The following is a 7,605-nucleotide window of genomic DNA, read 5'->3' on the forward strand; positions in this document are numbered from 1 at the left end:
CGACAGTCATGCTTGACTGTCGCATATCTTCTCCCACACAATCCATCCACCTCCTTGCTGGACAGCCTTGTTTCCGGATATCTTCTTCCTGCCTGTCCCAAATCTTGTTTTATTTATATACTTCTTGTATTTTCTGATTGGATAGTGTTTATCGAATGGAATTTGTGTTACTGTTTAAAGTGTTACTTTGTAGCTTGTGATTTTAGATCTGAAGAAGAGCTTAATGCTTGAAAGCGCTTATATATTTTATTTTATTTTATTTATTAAACCTTTTGTGTGTTTTTAAACTGGAATTGGGCATATTAGTTGGACTGTTCTTTTTTCTTGGTTTTGTGTTTCTTGTTCTGGACCGACGTTTTGCTGCAGTTTGTGTATTTTTCTCATTGCCTAATTATTTTGACTCTCATCTCAGATTCTTGAGTACAGAATTTGGCAGTTATGGGTTTTGGTGTGATTTATCTAAGCTGACCTTAGTGAGACTGAAGGAGACAAGCTCTCATATTATTAAAAAGACAGACATATAATAAAGAAAACATAAAAACAAATTAAAAATAATTGTTTTATTTTTATACACACACACACACACACACACACACACACACATATATATATTATATATATATATATATATATATACACACACACACACACACACACACACACACACACACACATGCATACACATTTTATACAAGTCTGTAATTGCCACAAGGACTTACCTGACATAGCTGTCCTGCAAGACTTTGGACTGGACAGTTAGATAAAATTAGTGCTGCAGGCATTTAACAATGCTATAATTGACTCTCCGGCTGACACAGACATCCTCCAAAAGGGTCTCACTGAGACGGTGGTGTCAAAATCATGGCCTCAAGCTAAATGCCAAAAAGTGCATAGTAATCCCCTTTGGAAAAAGCAAAGTACCCACAAACTACCACATAGATGGTAGTCCCCTAAATACGGAAGACATAATAAGGGATCTGGGGACCCAAGTAGATAGTAATCTCTCCTTTGATAATCATATTGCTAAAGTGGTTAGAAAATCCTTCTACGTGGCCCACCTAATCACAAAATGGTTCACATCCAGATCAAAAGAGGTCATTGTGCCCCTATGCTCATCACTCATCAGACCCATCATAGAGTACAATGCCCCATTTGGGATGTGCCTTACAAAACTCCTGCAACAGCTGGAAAGACCACAGATATACCTCACCAAGAGGATCACTGGCCTCAAACAGATGCCCTATGCAGCTCGACTGAAGAAACTCCAGCTGTACTTGGTTGCATATCGCCTACTCAGAGGTGATCTCTCTGCCTGACATACAAGGCCATGTCCAACCCAGAATTGATGGACATGCTCCACCTAAAGAAAACCTTATCCCCTCGAGCCAAATGCTCTAGAGATCTAAACCTCACCACAACAATAAATAGGATGTGCTGGAGGGATAGATTCCTGTCCCAGAGACTTCCCATGCTTTGGAACAAGATTCCAATCTACAATAGGCAGAGCTCCTCGCTAACACTCTTCAAGAAAAACTTTGACGAGTGGATGGGAAACAGAAAGTTTACCCCGGGGATCACTTCAGTGGCTCTGCTGGACAGAGGCACAGGGAATTAATCTAAGCAGGCGGCGAAAGACAACACATTCTGGCTTGGCTTATAAATGCCTCCAGGCAGATAGCCTAGTATCTACCTATGAACCTGACATAGCTGTCCTGCAAGACTTTGGACTGGACAGTTAGATAAAATTAGTGCTGCATATGTATATATATATAAATAGTAAAAGAGCAAAGATCATGCAAACCTGGTAAAAACAAAGAAGACAACAATGCAGCAGGATGTCATGAACCTTTTGACAGTCATGAGGATGAATATAAATAGTTATTTGTGCATTAAAGGAAAATATGAACAAGGATATCACCATGGCCTGCTAGATTTTAACACTTTGAGATTAGAAGATATAGGTTCTTAGACATGCTTTAGAATTCAACCAAACTACTTAAAATATAATTGAATGAGTACATTTATTTCATTTTGCAGGTAAGAGGTAACTATGTTCTTTGTATTCAGTTTTGAAGTCTGTGTTTGGGATTTGGAATAGTTTTTTTGGGGGGGTGAACTAAGCTGTCTGCTTAGTCTCTGTCAAATTAATATGTAGATAAATCAGGGTAATCTTGCAGTGTAACAGTTTGAACAAAGGTACCTGCTGTTTACATAAAACTGCGTATTTGATCTTAAACCAATTTATATTGATTAAGGCAACACAGTGGTTGTGATGTAGTTGGGCTCATTTTATGCAACTTTTCTAGCCCATAGCAAATGTTAAATATGAAGTAGCACCTTTAGTAAGGCAGAAAACTGCTTAACCAAGGAATGCCATACAGTCGTACATTAGTCTTAGTAGATAATTAAAGATGTACTGACAATTATATGTATTACAGTGGTATGCTGGCAGAAACAAGAGCAACTCTGTTATTTATATTACTTTTGTTAACTGAATAAATAAACTGGTTTAATAACAATTTTTATTTTAACCCAGACCAAAGTCAAACACAAACTAATACAAATAGATAGACTGGAAGAACAATGTATTAAACATTATTCAGAAGAAAGTAATACATATTATTACAGGCACTGCCAAATTTGTCCTTTATATTTCTTAGGGTCCCCATAGCATGGTTAATGTAGTATAAGTACAATGGAAAAAAGTATTCACAGTCAAGATGAAAGAATTAAAGGCATTAGACATAATGTACATTTAACAAGGACCTTTACTAATCTGACTGAGTGAGCAAGACCACATAATATAATGATCCTAGTATGAGTAACTCCCTTAAGGTCACACTGAATTACTATTTACTTCACACATACAGTACCTATGTCGATAACAGCCCCTTAATTTAGAAAGAAGGAAAAGTTACTATAGATATATGTATGTATATATGCATATCATTATATCATCAAACATTGAATGATTCAAAGAGCGAATGAAAAAAGAACGATCATTTTTGAGCAAATCTAAAATGAATAAAAAGTATAAAAAAACATAAATAATATTTTTTGTAGGGGCAAGCCCCCATGCAGCCCCACTTGGTGGGGCCTGTAGTCCCCATTACTCCTGCTAATTATATATACCAATTCCAAGATTGTACAACAGTGGGCAAGGGCAAATTCTCTGACCCCACTGCAAAGCGATCTTGCACAGAAAGCAGTCGGCAGGCTGAAACACAAGGAAATACAGAGTTCACTTTTCTGAGTATTCATTCTTCTGAGCATTTTTTCTTATGAATTGTAGCCATATCTATCTGTCTATAAGTATATACAGCATTGTGTGTGTTATTCAATGTACACTGATGCATTCAACCAAGGAAAAACATTTCACCTAATTTATTCAAGGTGCATACTCTAAATATATACACTATGCATTGCCATAATATCATTTCATTTTTTAATCAGTCATCCATATCTTGAATGACTAATGTACAGGAGTTTGAACAGTATTGCTCAATATAACAACATGTAGATCTGATGCAACTCTGTCAGTATCAGAATCAGTCAAATAGAATGCTTTCAGACTGTGAGGAATTATTAGGCTTAGAAATATTTTCATTAAGAGAAAGTGGTATGATTATCTGGCTGTTGTACTATAAATAATTAACCAGAGTTCTGATACACAGTCAACATCCACTGAAACGGATGTTTGATAAAGTGTTTTCTGTTTACTCCTTATATTTGTACATGAAGGCCTTAAATCAAATGTAATCTAGGTTGCTCTAAAATAAATAAGTAAATAAAATAAAAAATAAAAAAAACAGTTACAATACTTGAAAATTCCCTTTCTGTGAAACAGCAAAATCAGTATTCATCCATACTCTTTCCCATTTTTGTGACACAGGAAACATTTTTAAATGACCCAATTAGAAAAACTTTTTATATTGATTTTACTGCAACAATTCAACAGTGCTTTTCTTGCTAGCATGTACTAGCAATGAGAAAAAAAGTAAGTAATTTAGACTTTAAACAAGCAACAGGGACCTCCAAAGCAGAAACGCAAGAAACTCCATCCCCCAACATAACCCAAATGACACATAGCCCACAAACTCAGTGTGCTACTCAACCACAGCCCATAAGGCATAACAACGTACCCAACACCATAGTCATAGGTGACTCTATAGTCAGGCACACTGATGTTCCACTCACCAGGCTAAACAAGGAAAAAGTTACTGTCAGCTGCCTGTCAGGTGCCAGGATCTGGCATATAACGCCCGCACTCAGGTCACTCTACAACAAGTATAAATATGACTCTGTCATTGTCCATGTTGGTGTGAATGACCTGTGACGTACCTCCCTGGACAACATGAAAAGAGACATGAAGGAGCTCTCCGATCTTGTAGACCAGGCAGGTATGACCCTATCCCTGAGTAGCATCCTGCCATCACCAAGAATGATACCACAGTACAAGGACAAAATGATCAACTTCAACAATTGGCTAAGCTTCTGGTGTCATTCTAAGGGGATCCAGTATCTGCCTGCCTGGGATGACATGATCAACTGACTGCGATGCTTTGCCAGAGATGGTCTGTACCTTTCGCCCTTGGGATTCCAGATACTGGCTAAGGCTCTTGCCACCCCTATAGTGCCTTTTTTAGGCAAGGTTCAAATGACAAATTCACCACCGTAACAGGTACAAGCAAGCAAAATCTGAGGGTAATGCTACTCAATGCTAGAAGTCTAAACCTCAAAATGCAGTCACTTAAGGCACTCCTTAAAATGGAGAACATTGACATCTGTGCAGTGACAGAGACCTGGTTCAGAGCTCCAGAGAGCACCCCTGCATTACCAGGCTATAATTCATACTACACCTTTCGGCCACCTAACCCGGACCGAAGCACTAAAGGTGGAGGTGTGTCCATATTCATTAAGGATATCCACACCTCCAGGCTAGTTGCACAGCATAATGCATCCGAGATTATCCAAGTGCAACTAACTCTGGGCAAGACTACAATCCAAATTGTAGCTTGCTACAGACCCCCCCACCATGCCCCAGGATTCCCACTCCTCATTTCTTGATACACTGGAAAATATTAGGGTACAACCCAACACCCTAATAATGGGCGATTTCAACTACCCCACCATTAACTGGGAAAACTACTCATGTACCAACTCTTTTGCAATTCATAAATTCCAACGCCTTGGATCAACTTATTCACAGCCCCACCAGGGGCAGCAATATCCTAGACCTGGTCATTACCAACATGGGCGACCGGTGTTCCACACCAGAGGTCAATTCCTTGTTGTCAGATCCGACCACAAGCTAATCACCCTACACATCCACATCCTGCCCCCACCCCCCATTAGGGAAACCACCGTAAAAAATTTCTCCAAAGCCAACTTCACACTTCTTAAGACAGAAGTGGCAAACTTCATGACACCCATGTAGACGGACAATAGAGGTACGACTGCTGAATCCTACACAAATGCACTTTATAAGCACTTACACGAGTACATGGATCGTGCTATCCCAAACAGAACCAAGATGCTATCCTCCAAAAAAGGAAGCCAATCTGGTGGTCCCCTGCCATAAACAAACTCTACAACAGAAGAAAGAAACTGTTGCAAAAAAGAGTAAAATCCCATGACTGGAGGAACTCCCTGGTCAGCCTCAGTAAGAAGCTGAGATCCCTCATAAAATCCTCTAATGCTAGTTATGAAAATAAAATTGTCACTGACTCTAAAGACAACCACAAAGCATTCTATAGCTATGTCAAAAATCTCAATGGCAACACTCAGATCTGTTCTGAGTTACAGCACAATGGCACTAAATATATAGAACCAACAGATATTGCCAACATCCTGGCAGATAGGTTCAGTGCTAACTTTACCCCCCTCTCACCCCCTAGAGGGCCCATCTCTATACCACAAGAATGCAAAGTTCCTGTAATCACGGCTGCACAGGTAAAGAACACACTCTCCAAAGCCAAGAACACAGCATCCATGGGACCTGACAATATCCCAGATTGCATTCTACATGAACTACAGAACGAACTGGCACCCCCATCTAAGTACCATGTTCAATCATAGCCTCACCTCAGGCTTTGTGCCCACTGAATGGTGCACCGTGATGGTTATCCCACTCCACAAACGGGGAGCCACGACGGACCCCGGGAACTACCACCCCATTAGCCTGATGAGCCTGGTCTGCAAGGCCATGGAACGTATCATCATGGAACTCATAAACAAAAACATTGGTAATCTCCAAACTCTGGACCCCAACCCTATTTGGGTTTAGGCCATGTCTAGTAAACCTGATAGACTTCTTTGAAGCAGTCACCAAAGCCGTAGATGAGGGTAAGGTGGTTCACACAGCCTATCTAGACCTCGCCAAGACTTTCAACACCACCCCCCACTCTGGAATTATAGATAAACTCACTAAACTAGGTATAAATCCCTATGTCACAAGATGGGTTGTCAACTGGCTCATAGATAGAGCCCACACTGTGAAAGTAACAGACTCCAAATCCGACTTCAGACCAGTGACACGTGGAGTACCACAAGGTTCAGTCCTGGGTCCTCTCCTGTTTGTATCTACTTCCCTGAAGCACAGGCTAACACAGAAGGTCTTTGGCTAACGAAGTTTTGCAGATGACTGCAAACTAGGAGCCATAATCAAAACTCCTAACGATGTGGACATCCTAAAAAAGGGCTTCACTGAGACAGATGCCTGGTGTCAAAGCCATGGCCTGAAGCTGAATGCCAAAAAGTGCATTGTCATCCCCTTTGGTAAAAACTCTGTACCCATGAACTACCACATAGGTGGTAGTCTACTTAACACTGAAAGTGTGATAAGAGACCTTGGGAAACAGTTCGACAGTAATCTCTCCTTTGATAATCACATCACCACAGTGGTCAAGAAATCCTCCTACATGGCACACCTCATCACAAAAGGTTTCTCATCCAGAAAAAAAGAGGTCATTGTTCCCATCTACTCATCATTCATTAGACCCATTATAGAGTACAACCCCCCTTTTGGTATGTATCTCACAAGACATCTACAACAACTGGAAAGGCCGCAGAAATACCTCACAAAGAGGATTACTGGCCTCAAACAGATGCCCTATGCAGACCATCTCAAAAAACTCCAGCTTTACTCTGTCGCATATCGCCTACTCAGTGGCGATCTCTGCCTAACATACAAAGCTATGTCAAACCAAGAGCTGTTGGACATGCTCCACTTAAAGAAATCCCAATCCCTCTGAGCTACATGCTGTAGGGACCTTAACCTTGTCACCACAATAAACAGATCATGCTGGAGGGATAGATTCCTGTCCTAGAGACTTCCCATACCCTGGAACAGACTACCTATCTATGTCAAACAGAGCTCCTTATTAGCACTCTTCAAGAAAAATCTTGATGATTGGATGGGAAATAGGAAATTCACCCCGGGGATAACTCCTGTGGCTCTGCTCAACAGGGGCACAGGAAAATAATTTTCTTGGGTGGCGAAAGCCAGGGTAACTTTTTGGCTAGGCTTATATAGGCCCTAGGGCCGAATAACCTAGTGCCTACCTATGAACCTATGCATCCATCAATAGCTGTTTTAGAAAAAGA

Source organism: Protopterus annectens, chromosome 9.part0, assembly GCF_019279795.1.
Source record: "Protopterus annectens isolate FY-2018-M chromosome 9.part0, PAN1.0, whole genome shotgun sequence".
NCBI classification, from domain to species: Eukaryota; Metazoa; Chordata; order Ceratodontiformes; family Protopteridae; genus Protopterus; species Protopterus annectens.